Genomic DNA, 7,015 nt, shown 5'->3' with positions numbered 1-7,015 from the left:
GGGTGCATTAGTGAGCGGAGGGTTACATGGCTCTGCTGTTATCAGAAGCAAGCAGCTGATGTCTTAGCCTCCTTCCTTCTGCAATCCCGACTAATCGATTCTCTTCATCCTTCTCTCCACACATTCACCAACTCTATTTTTTCCCTCACTTCATCCTTGCCAGTTATAGGATTATTTAATCACTAATTTCCTCACTTGTATGTCCTCTGTGACTCAAAAGATGTGGATAGTGGTGTAGGTGGCTTTTTTCCCTCCAGGTTTTTTTCTTTCAAAGTCATAGCTAAAAATCTATGTAACTAATTTTATTTGTTTCATTGATAGTTTCTCTTACACAAAGCACTGGGAGAATTCCATTTGAAAGTGAGCACCTTTATGCTCTATTTATTCCAAAAGGCAGAACATTTGAAGTGAGCACTCCTACACAAACATGAACACATATGTTGCTACACAGTAAAAAAGGCAGTGTCAGTTTAACACTTAAAGTGTAAATTTTAACACTACTAAGGATCATATATGGTCCCAATCGGTCTAGTGTTAAAAGTACACCATTCATAGTGTTGAATTTTTAGTGTTAATGTAGCACCTTACAGTGTAGAAAAATTACACTCCGAGTGTGAATTGTTACACTTGCAATTGTTGTTCAAATTTTACACTCTGGGGTATTTAACACCCCTGGTGTTGTTTTAATCCTTTAAGTGTTAATAATAAAGTATTCTTTTCAGTGCAAAAATAAAAATGCTATTGTATGGTGTTAATGTACAAGATTAGACATAAAATCAAGAGTCTTCAGACAGATGTACAAATTCCAACGTTTATTTAACAAATGGGCAAAGTGGCAACTTTAAAGCATATACCAGATGTGTAGAGGTTAATTAGTCAGTCACATTCGTTAAGTGTTGCACGGAAACATAACATAGTTAATAAAACACATAAAATCATCAAATTTACCTAGACATTAACAAATATGACAGGTAGCTTTGAACAAGACTGCAGCAAGATACTTGTCGACAGTTGTGTAGCATCCATGAATGCTGTTCCTCGTTGTCCCATCATTGAGCAGGTTTGGCTGTGTTAGGCCTGCACGATTAATCGTTTGTAAACCGAAATCGCGATTTGAAAGGGTGCGATTTTCAAATCGCAAAAGCTGCAATTATTTAGATGAAGAACTATCAAATATGGTAACAAGCATCTACGTAGTTTTTGACAGTTTGCTTCATGCGTATTTTACGTTTGATGCAGAGTTTAAACAATAGGGGGCATTTTAACACTGAACGTGCTGACTGAACGTCAAATAACGGCATTTGGAAAAGATCTGCGCGAGCAGTGGTTCAACTTCCCAACAAAGCGTGTCTGCAGAAGAGCAAAGTCCTGCAGACGACGGTAAAAAGCACCGCATATGTTTGAAATGATTTTGGATTTCGATGTTCCTACCTTGTAACGCCTGTTTCACACATGCTCCGTTTGCAGTGCGTATGCCGTGCAGAAGCAGCAGGACTCATTGTTTTGCACGGGACGCGTTTGCAGTCCGGTCCTGATCCGCGGCTGTTTACCACAAACACAACATTTATCCATTATTTTGATTTCAAATCCAAACGTTGTTAGCCTATACTGAAAGTGTTTTTTTTTCTTCAGCATTGTGATCCTCTTTTAATCACAGTACAGTTACACAATCTTTCATAGACATATTCACGTTTAAACTCAATTAATATAAACGTATTCAATGAATTTGGCTTCTAGATTTGTATATTAAGTTGCTCGAGTAAGTGGAAACATTTAAACAGCATATAGCCTATATTTTAAATTAAAACTTACCACTGACAGAAACAGTCGGCTCTCGTGCCTTTTACATTTAAATCTTTATTACAAGCAGTCCCCCGGGTCTTAAAGAACTTTGTTTTTCTACCGCCACAGGACAAGTGCATATTTTGCCTTGTTAAGTGCACTTTTATTTGTTTTGACCCTCGCCAAAAAGCCTGTGAAATATAGTAGACTTTAATTAGATCGATTTATTGGGAAATTACTACATTTCCATGTCAAACCATGTTCATTTTTACCACGAACAAAGCGCTGTCACTTTAATTCAGCGCGTGCTGCAGACGCACCGCTCCAGGAAAGCACTGCCGGACCGCAACCGCATGCAGAGAGAACGCTTTAATCCGTCAACATGGGTGCGGGAAAAAATACGCACTGCAAACGGAGCATACGTGAAACGGGCGTAAAACCTGCCTAAAGTACAGTGTGTTTGGGTTCTTAAAAGTTTAAGATTTTATATATGATTGTTAATTTAACTTTAATTAAGATACTGTAGTTCTTAATGTCATGACAGATGTTTGCATCCTGACAAACTTTATAAAAAAATAAAAAAATGGACACAATGTTTAAGAGGTTTTAAATAAACAATAGCACAGTGTAGCATAGTTTGTGATTATGCTTGGTCTTTCTTTGGTGCTGTTAAAACCACCACAGCAAACCTGTAGCTCTTTTATGAAATAGTAATAAATTGCATTTTAAATCGCAAATCGCAATTTTGATCAGAAAAATCGCAATTAGAGTTTTTCTCCAAATCGTGCAGCCCTAGGCTGTGTGGTCTCTTCTATGCAATCAAGGTGTTCTTATTAGTGCCTGCAGATCAAAGACAAAAATAACAATTAAGGTCAGCTCTCCAATTTATTTTATTTTTTATTAGTCTTTCATATACAGGTGCTGGTCATATAATTAGAATATCATCAAAAAGTTGATTTATTTCACTAATTCCATTCAAAAAGTGAAACTTGTATATTATATTCATTCATTACACACAGACTGATATATTTCAAATGTTTATTTCTTTTAATTTTGATGATTAGAGTTTACAGCTCATGAAAGTCAAAAATCAGTATCTCAAAATATTAGAATATTTACATTTGAGTTTGAATAAATGACCATCCCTACAGTATAAATTCTGGGTATCTCTTGTTCTTTGAAACCACAATAATGGAGACGACTGCTGACTTGGCAATGATCCAGAAGACGAACATTGACGCCCTCCACAAAGAGGGTAAGTCACAGAAGGTCATTACTGAAAGGTGTGGCTGTTTACAGAGTGCTGTATCAAAGCATATTAAATGCAAAGTTGACTGGAAGGAAGAATTTGGGTAGGAAAAGGTGCACAAGCAACAGGGATGACCACAAGCTTGAGAATACAGTCAAGCAAAGCCGATTCAAACACTTGGGAGAGCTTCACAAGGAAAGAACTGAAGCTGGAGTCAGTGCATCAAGAGTCACCACGCTCAGACATCTTCAGGAAAAGGGCTACCAAGCCACTTCTGAACCAGAGACAACATCAGAAGCGTCTTACCTGGGCTGTGGAGAAAAAGAACTGGACTGTTGCTCAGTGGTCCAAAGTCCTCTTTTCAGATGAAAGTAAAGTTTGCATTTCATTTGGAAATCAAGGTCCCAGAGTCTGGATGAAGAGTGGAGAGGCACAGAATCCATGTTGCTTGAAGTCCAGTGTGAAGTTTCCACAGTCTGTGATGATTTGGGCTGCCATGTCATCTGCTGGTGTTGGTCCACTGTGTTTTCTGAAGTCCACAGTCAACGCAGCCATCTACCAGGAAATTTTAGAGCACTTCATGCTTCCTTCTGTTGACAAGCTTTATGGAGATGCTGATTTCATTTTCCAGTAGGACTTGGCACCTGCCCACACTGCCAAAGGTACCAAAAGCTGGTTCAATGACCATAGTGTTACTGTGCTTGATTGGCCAGCAAACTCGCCTGACCTGAACCCCATAGAGAATCTGTGGGGTATTGTCAAGAGGAAGATGAGAGACACCAGACCCAACAATGCAGATGAGCTGAAGGCCACTATCAGAGCAACCTGGGCTCTCATAACACCTGAGCAGTGCCACAGACTGATCGACTCCATGCCACGCCGCATTGCTGCAGTAATTCAGGCAAAGGAGCCCCAACTAAGTATTGAGTGCTGTACATGCTCATACTTTTCATTTTCATACTTTTCAGTTGGCCAAGATTTCTAAAAATCCTTTCTTTGTATTGGTCTTAAGTAATATTCTAATATTTTGAGATACTGATTTTTGACTTTCATGAGCTGTAAGCTCTAATCATCAAAATTAAAAGAAATAAACATTTGAAATATATCAGTCTGTGTGTAATGAATGAATATAATATACAAGTTTCACTTTTTGAATGGAATTAGTGAAATAAATAAACTTTTTGATGATATTCTAATTATATGACCAGCACCTGTACAACACATCTGGCAATATTTTGAGGCAGAGTGTGACAGAAATGTACCTTTTTGAAGATATTTTTCAGCTTGATAGGAGGACATTTCTCCAGGCCCCTTGCAGCCTTGTGGTGATGGTGGAATCAAATGAAGAAGGAGACAAATTGATGCAATATCGCTGTCCCATTCTAAATAACAGATATGACAACTTCAGCAAAAAATGCATGAACACAGAATATAGATAATAAATGAATAATCAATTGTGTCCTTGAAGGTCTTGGGAAAAGCCAGGAACTTGGCTTCTTGGGGAAAAAAATAATAAAATAATGACAATATCTCTCTCAGGAACCATTCTGCTAAACTGATTGTGTAGTCACACAGTGGCTCTGTTCACACCTGGCATTAGCATGAATCTTGGGTGATGCACAAGTGAACAAGCACAAGACGCATATGGCCACATTCTTTTATTACAGGGTTAGTTCAAAAATGAAAATTCCATAGTTTACTCAACCAAGACTTTCGTTATCTTTGAAACACAACGGAAGATATTTTAATAGAATATAAGATTCCTGTCCCTTGATTGACGGTCCACGCAACTACCACTTTAATAATTCATAAACTTCATAAAGAATCATTTAAAATATCTTCATTTGTGTTTTGAAAATGAATGAAAGTCTTGCATGTTTGGAATGACAGAGAGTGAGAAATGACAAGTTTTCATTTTTGGGCTTTATGTGTTTTGATATCTTAAATTAATAATTAGTAAATTCCAGGTGTGAGCATAAGCAGATATTGTGTGGCTGCCCAGTTAAATAAATTTTTCATATTCATTTGTGTGTTTAATTTTTACTGTACACATAATAACATATAAATGACACAGAATCACAATTCTGGCTTCATCTTCAGCATTCTGCTCCTTTCTTGAAGGGCTTCCATCACTGACGCTCATCAGACTCCAGGTTTGCAATCTTATGAGAGGAGCTTCCTTCACTTGACACTGCAGACGTCTGGGCCAATTCTATTGAAAAAGAATAATAATAAAAAATAAAAAAAATACTCATTTCAGTAATTTAATTTACATTAGGACTGTAAATATGGTAAAATAATTATGATTACCCCTAATTTTGAGTATGCTGAGAGCTGTCTATAATACGGGTGTCAAATCATAAACTTATTTTTATTTACATCCTTAATTCTAGGGTCAATTAAACGACTGTTAAAGTTAATAGACATACAACCTTGTGCAATATTCACATGGAGGCATTCCTGAAACAACTTAAGTATTTATTTAATCTGATTATTAAACACATTTATATAATTTTAATGAGTAACATGAGTAATAAGGCATCTTAAAATGAACAGTGTACTACATTAGAATAAATTAACACGTTTAGAATTTATCTTACTATTAATTTATTATTTATAATGTGAAAAGAAAATACAGATAGATTCAGACATATCTTTCTAAATTAAAACTTAACTTTGTACATCTGGAAATATTTAGGACATTATTTACCCAAAATAGTATGCCATATGAATTGATAAAGACTGGTTTCAAGCATGCTCTGCCCATGGGCACTGAAGGAAATTGAAAGACTGACAGATTTACGTTTTTAAACGCGCTGTAATTTCACAGTTTTGCATTAGATAACGCCAATTAAATGACTGGTACATGTCCCGCGTTACACAGCTCCGTCTGCAGAAACACTTGACTTGACGCGACACTTCAACACGCTGTTATGCGTCACAAAAAAGAAATTGTTAGCGTGTAAATGTTTAACAGTCCCACTATTACCGTTTCCAAGCACTCAATGCTTTCAAAAACAAATATAAATTTACCGTTTGATGAATTATCTCCTCTGAGTAGAAAACCGCCCAAATGTGGCTTCTTCAGACTCGAGTCTGAGCCGCGCCGACTCTACAAAACACTTCTGGCTGACAGACGCTTTTTCTCTCTGGGCCGATCTCGGCTGAAAGCTGTTGTACGTGCGGCAGGTCCGCACTCGGTGTAGTTGTGTGTATCTACCTTCGGCCCGAGCTGGTTTTGTCTCCGGCGGCCGCTGCTAGAATGAAGGAGATCAGCCGCCTGAGAGAGAGATTCGGCGGTTAATCCTGAGGAGATTTCGGCGGACACAGTTCTCAAGAGGAATACTTCAGCTGCAAAAAGGTAAGTTAAGTTATTTAATGATCAATCTAGTGTTGTTTGATATTTAAATGCCACGAAGAGTATAGTTTTTAGATGGTTCTGTTAGGTTTGCGATGATAACAGCGTTAAAACCGTTCGGTCCCGGATTGAGTGTTGATGAGTAACTTTAGGCCTAACTGTCAGGCGCGGTCTCTTTAGGAAAACAATATGTACTTTTTAATATGAAAACCAATGAGCTGTATCCAGTGCACTTTCTGTTAATTATAATAATTTGCACCTCGGCTAAGAAGGAACCTGGATCATTTTCAGTGCTCCTTGCAAGCGAAGTGTTAGTTTCGTCTTGAGTTATTTGCACAAGGCTATTGGCTGGGCCAATCAGAAGCCACAGCGACTGTAAAAGTATTTAAACTGCCTGTTCGCTATTACAAGTCGGGAGAAGCGAATATTCACCAGAAGAGACGGACAGCAGCTCGTAAGTGTTGCGATACTTAGTCATAGATCTGTTGTTTAAATTATTTACCTGCTGTTGGGAAGGAATACTTTCGTTTCCTTCTATTTCTATTCTGCATTTTCGTTGAGGTTTCGTTGTTTGATTGCACTTTCTGTTAATTATAATAATTTGCACCTCGGCTAAGAAGGAACCT

The 7,015-nt window shown here is 37.6% G+C and overlaps 1 long non-coding RNA gene across 1 annotated transcript; it reads right to left on the bottom strand.

Moving 5' to 3' along the window:
- Positions 1-522: 522 nt before the first annotated feature.
- LOC131540153 (uncharacterized) lies at positions 523-6,478 on the bottom strand. The gene is made up of 3 exons (XR_009271195.1): positions 6,065-6,478; positions 4,294-5,243; positions 523-2,622 (listed from the first exon to the last, which is right to left on the bottom strand). It is a non-coding gene; the product is annotated as an uncharacterized LOC131540153 (long non-coding RNA).
- Between the last annotated feature and the right edge of the window lie 537 nt (positions 6,479-7,015).

This window comes from Onychostoma macrolepis, chromosome 05 (genome assembly GCF_012432095.1).
Source record: "Onychostoma macrolepis isolate SWU-2019 chromosome 05, ASM1243209v1, whole genome shotgun sequence".
Lineage (NCBI taxonomy): Eukaryota > Metazoa > Chordata > Actinopteri > Cypriniformes > Cyprinidae > Onychostoma > Onychostoma macrolepis.
Note: the sequence above shows the minus strand (reverse complement) of the source record. Positions and strands in the feature narration are given on the sequence as shown.